The sequence below is a fragment of the Chrysochloris asiatica genome, unplaced genomic scaffold (assembly GCF_000296735.1).
Source record: "Chrysochloris asiatica unplaced genomic scaffold, ChrAsi1.0 scaffold00060, whole genome shotgun sequence".
NCBI lineage: Eukaryota > Metazoa > Chordata > Mammalia > Afrosoricida > Chrysochloridae > Chrysochloris > Chrysochloris asiatica.
Genome location: NW_006408578.1, coordinates 13,296,815 through 13,303,242, shown reverse-complemented (window position 1 = coordinate 13,303,242; position 6,428 = coordinate 13,296,815).

Sequence of the window (6,428 nt, the reverse complement as noted above, 5' to 3'; positions counted from 1 at the left end):
CACTAAATTTTGCCTCACATCTTATTGGTGGTCATTTAGAAGAAATGGAAGAGTTGGTACTTAGAAGTATGTGTGCCTCAGGGTCAGTGTGAAGCTTTGGGAGTATTATCACTGCAAGAATCCTAAAAACTACAGTCAGTGATGTTGTCATTTGCAAAGGTGTTTCCCAAGTGATATCTATTTATGGGGAGTCCTAGTGTGATAGGAGGACTACCAGCTATACCTTGGAAACCCTATGCAGGGGCGCTATGAGGCATAACTGAATTGATGCCACTTAACAATAACAACAAACAACAACACAGCTTTGTCTTCTGAAAAGGGCAGTCATCTGGAGACTGGTCTTCAATGGACTTGAGATCTCCTTAATGCTCAGATTGGGTTCTAGTGTGTGAACACTTATGTTGGGATGCTTGGACATTAGCAGGTGACTTGGCTTTGTTCAGTAGGGCTCTAGGAGGAAAGAGGAAAAAGTTTCTTTGTTTTGTTTCATTGTTTCATTTAGTGTTTTGTTTTCTGGACAAAATTGTTCCTGTGTTTGGGTCAAACATGCTTTGTCTGTAATACTTGAACCAAAAATAAACGAAACCCATTGTTTAGTTGGTTCCAATTCATGACAACTCTGTGTGTTACAATGTAGAACTGCCCTGTAATGTTTTCTTGGCTGTACTCTTTATAAAACCAGTTCTCTAGGCCTTTCTTCTACAGCGCTGCAGTTTGGGTTTGAACCACTAACCCTTAGGTTAGTGGTTGAGCGCAAACCATTAGCACCACCTAGGGACCTTCTGTAACTCTTACCTAGACCCAGACATAGAGTGACTTGGTCACTTAGGGAAGGAAAGAAAAAGCTTTGAGCAGTCTTGTCTCAGCATTGATAAGAAAACTCCACACAGGTTAAAGGCAGAGTTTGCTTCACTTCCCTGTTTGTTGGAGCAGTCAAATTGTGGCCAAGTCCAAAATTAATCCAAGTCAGGATACAGGGCAAGTCTATAGAGTTTATTTATGGTTGACTCAAAGGTCAGCCCTTCACCCTTCCCTCCAATCCCACCTCCTGACAGAAAATGCATTCCCCAAACTGTAATGTGATTGGACAATCTGGCTGCTTTGCCTTCCACTTATCTCTGGGCTTTCTTCTCAAAGTCTGATTTCTTCCCTTTCCTAGTTAAACAATATTCTTGGCAACCTTTCCCATGCCTTACCATGACTTCTTTGTTCCTGTATCTCCCTAGGCAGTCCTGTGTTCTTTAAGAATTTATCACTTATATAAGGAGCTCTGGTAACATAGTGGTTACGAATCGGGCTGCGAACCGCAAGGTCAGCAGTTTGAAACTACTAGCTGTTCCGTGGGAGAAAGATGAGGCTTTCTACTCTCAAAAAGATTTGCAGCCTCGGAAACCCTGTACAGGGATGCTATGAGTCGGAACCGACTCCACGGCACATAACAACAACATAGGTACATAGAGAAAATAGGTCACGTCATCAAATTGTACAAGCTACTTGAAACATGACAAAAGTACTTGAATCTTAGGTTCACTTATTGAATGCTAATGTTTTAGAGGAAAGACTCAAGTAATTTTGTCAATTTGAGGGAGTCATCTTTAGTTTTTAGAAATTAGACAGATTCAAGAAATCAAATCTGGTTATGGAAGGCTCTGTATAAGAGTATTGTGGCCTGGGATCTTACTTGGATTATTCTGGAGGTAATTTCAGGTTTAAGGGAGACTGAAGGTAAATTGTCCTACCAACCAATCAATTCCAACTGATGGTAGCCCTATATGTGTCAGAGTAGGGCTGTGTTCCATGGGGTTTCCAGTGGCTGAGTTTCAGAAACAGATCTCCAAGCCTTTCTTCTGAGGTACCTTGGATGGACTTTCAATTAGCAGCAAAACTCATTAAACGTTTGCACCACCCAAGGTCTCCGATTGGTCGACAGAGGTTTTCAGTTCTCTAAGAAGACTGCAAGGTGTGTTTGAACTACAAGGTCGGCAGTTCAAGCTCACCAGTGGCTCCTAAGAAACCCTGTACAGGATTGCTGAGAGTCAGAGCTGACTCTAAGGCACTTAACAACAACAAGTTGCATCTCTATTAATAGCCATGAAACTATTAAGATATGCATTTGTGGTGGTTGGAAATGAGCCTGGGACTGAGGAAAGGGAAGGCCATTTAGATAAAAGTGATTAAAGTATGCGTAAAGACAGGAGCAACAGGGACCATATGGCTGAGTGAGGGCAGATTTTGACCAGATCTCTGACCTAAGAGGAATGGTGGGGTGCGGGGAGCGACACAATAAATCCAATTCCCAGTTTGACACGTAATGTCTTAAACATAATCTGTTCATTTAAAGAGGGAAAAAAAAAATTTAGTTCCGTATGCTCTGTTATAGTACTGAAAGGCTTGCTAATTCATCAACTTAGAAAAACAAAATTTAATACTAGATAGCTCCCTCCCCCCATTGTGGCGCTGTATGATAAGCACTGAACTGCTAACTACAAGGTTGGTACTTTAAACCCACCAACCACTCCAAGGAAACTCAATACAGGATGGCTGTGAGTTGAAATAGATTAGATGGCACTTAACAACAACAGAGCCAACTAGGAGTCCTGGTTAAGCACTGGACTGCTAACCACAAGGTTAAAGTTTCAAACCCACCTGCCACTCTTCAGAAACGCTGTACAGAGTTGCCATGAGTTAGAACTGACTGGGGTACTTTACCACAATAAGCCAATTACCCCTGGTCCGTGTGTTTTAGCTTGTAAGATTTCATTTTGTCTTCTCTCTCATTTCCCTTGTCTCGGTGGGCTATTTGAGAGTTTCAAGAGGAAGTGGAGTTAGATATGTGTTTGTCACCTAACTTTATCCAGCACTACGCTGTATATTCTAAGGAGCTCTGGTAGCGTAGTGGCTACGACTTGGGCTGCTAACTTCAAGGTCAGCAGTTTGAAACTACCAGCTGTTCTGCAGGAGAAAGAGGAAACTTTCTGTTCTCCTAAACATTTACAGCCTTGGAAACCCTGTACAGGCTCACTATGAGTCAGAATGGACTCCATGGCACATAACCACCACCTCCACCACACTGTATTTTCTAGTAGAATGGTTTATTGTAGTTTAGAGTCTACGAACATGCAAGCATAATTTACCCAGTGCTGTTGAGTCAATGTCGTGAGTTAGAAATCTCTTCATTGTGGTTGTTGTTGTTAAGTGCCATTGAGTCGTTTCTGACTCATAGATACCTTGTATAGGGTTTCCAAGCAGTGACTGGTGAATTTGAATTGTCAACCTTGTGGTTCAAACCGACCTTGTGGTCCAGCGCATTATCCCACAGCAGGACTCCCTACTAATATAAATACTATATTAAGATAAGTGCTTAATTATTTTATCTCTGCATTTGTTTGTTTTAAAGAAAATAATATTATTAAATAGTCCAAGGTAGGTAAAGAAGGAGGTAGTACTGAACCATCAATAGCTTTTTCTGACCTCTCTCTCCCTTTTAATTGATGATGCTTGAACGATCATACAGACCCATACTAGTGGCAATAAAAATATCACAAGAGGAAAGGGCAAGAGGAATCTTAAGAATTTTATCACTGACATTGCTTAGAAATGCCCACACCTGTTTATAATAAAAAGCTGAGAATGTTTTACCTGGTTTGTTACTGTTTTTAAAACCTCTGAAGACAAAACCATCCCCGATGGTCCGTATCTAGTTGACTGGCCCTGCCCCTACCCTTCATAACCTCACTGCTAAGTTTTAGGTGAGGAGCATGGGGGGAAAGGGATTTTAGATTCCAAGCAAAAAATGGGAAGTTTCTGGAATCCCCAAACTGTAAAAATTGTTTTTAGCTCTTCATATTATTCCACCTCTGTAAAATTTCATGTGTGAAAGTAAATGTGTTTTCTCACATTCATTTTCCTGTGATCATGCATTTAAATAACTGCTGAAAACTAATTCTATGCCAGCACTGTGCAGGGAGATGAGGTTTGCCAAACCGTTTAAAACTTTCCTTGGGGGAAAATGGAGTACTAGGCAGATGCACTACACAGACCTTCTGTAAGAAAGATATGAGACACCAAATAAACCAGACACAGATGAAAATCCTGGAACCATGAACTTCAGAAGAAAGGTTGAAGAGGATTGAATGCCTGATGGGAGGACAAGCTGGGCAGCAATTGCAAATAGGGAGACTGACCATATTGAAATTTTGGGAGCAGCTTTGGCAACAGAAGGTTGCCTGGCAGAGCAGAGTCGAATAGGTGCCTGAAAAGGTGTGATTCATTCTTTTTCTCCACACTCCCCTGGTGACCAGAAGTGTGGCCAGCTCCCATCCTCATCCACCCCCAGCACAGCCCCTGTTCTCTGAGAGTTTGGAGCCAAGAAACAAGTTAGTGTGAGGTAGGGATTGTCTGCACCTTTTGCTACTTGGATTCAGGTGAGCTTGACTTAGATACCTGCAGAACCCAGAGAGAACCAGACTAGCATTTAACCAGTCACCTTATCCCCAGCTCCCTATGGTCCTAACAGACACTGAAACCAGCTCCATCAAGGGCCTCCATGAACTGCTTCTAGATTGAGTGCCCTGAAAATAGAAAACACTGAGGCCAATAGGAACTCCATCTGGGGCCAGAAACTCCTTTGAACCATCCTTCCCACACCCACCTCATGAAACTCTCCTTTCCAAGTCCAACAGCTGCATTGTTGGTTTTTTTTTGTTGTTGTTGTTGGTTTGTTTTTGAGTTTGTTTTTTTCCCTTTGTTGTTTCATTGTTTTTGTTTGTTTATTCTTTCTCTTCCTTCTCTTGAATTTTATCCTTTCTATCTCTGCTTTTGTTTTTCCTTCTTTTCTTCTGTCTCTCATTTCTCCTCCTCATTTCCCCCCTTTTGATCTTTCTTTACTATTCTGTGCTCTCTTTCTTTCTTTCTTTTTCTTAAATGTTTTATTGTGGATTATGTGACAGTTTACATGGGAGAACATTAGTTTTTCTGTGCTCTCTTTCACTTCTCACCTTCCCTCCAGCTGGTTTTTCTAAGGGTTATTTGTATTTCTTCCTTTTATTTTTTCTTCTACAACTCCATTTTCTTGTCCCTGTTTTCTCTTTTTAGGTATTATATATATTTTTTCTGGTCCCTGCCTGTTTTTAATTCTTTCTTCTGGTTTATTACTTTCTCTTTTTATTGTTGGTTGCTTGCTTAATTATTCTGTTTTGCTTCTTGGTATGTGCATGGTGTGGGGCAGGGGATTATTCCTCTTTCCCATACAACAGGAGACAGCACCATGTCCATACAGCCCAGCCACAGCCATACTCTCTGCAGTCCCACCCCACTGGGTAAGACCCAATACCAGCTCTTGTCCCATCCGACCAATGATAGATGGCAGTCAACACCAGCCAAACTCATCCTAAACTGAGGTGCAAAAATGGCAAATGAAAAGTGGTGCCCACACATCCATTCCCTACACACAAAGGAGACAGTTTAAGAACACATCAATATACAATCATCAATTAAATACAAATATGAAATACTACAATGTCTTAGAGACAACATACAATTTTAGCTCATACAATGAAACAAGCGAGAATGTCACAAGCAGCTGACAAAGATACAGATCCAAAAAAAGTTTCTGAGGAAGAAAAGGTAATGGAACTAACTTAAAAAAAATTAAAATTTAGGAACCTACGAAGGATTGACAGAAAGATAGAGGAAAGCAAGGCGAACTGTAGAAGAATTCATGAAAAATACTACAAGAACAAGCAGTCAAAATAAATGCAAAATTTGAAACAATACAAAACCTGCAATTAGAAATCCAGGAGATTAATATTAAGATTTCAAAAATGGACAACACATTGAAAGGAGTAGATGTGAAATAATGGAAGTCTGAATTAGTGAACTTGAAGATAAATTTCTCAATACCAGTATGTAAAAAGAACAATCAGAAAAAAGAGTTTAAAAACCCAAAGAAAGCATAAGAGTTATGTGAGACACCATCAAGAGGAATGACATGCAGGTGAGTAGAATTCTAGAACATAAAAAGGCAATAAAAAGTGCAGAGAAAATTGTCAAAGAGCATTTGGAAGAAATCTTCTCTAGCATCATGAAAAATGAGAAGATAACCATTTGAGAAGTGAAAAAACCCCAAACAAGATAGATCCCCAAAGAAAATCACCAAGACATTTCATAATCAAACTCTCCAAAACCAAAGAAATAATCCTGACAGCAGCTTGGAAAAAAAAAAAAATTACCTACAAAGGAGAACCAATCGATAAAACTCTGATTTCTCAAAAGAAACCAGGTAGGCAAGAAGGCAATGGAATGACATATACAAAACTCTGAAAGAAAAAAAATTGCCAACCAAGAATCATATGTCCAGCAAAGTTGTCCCTCAAATATAACAGCAAAATTAGAGCACTTCCAGATAAACAGAAATTAAAGGAATTTGT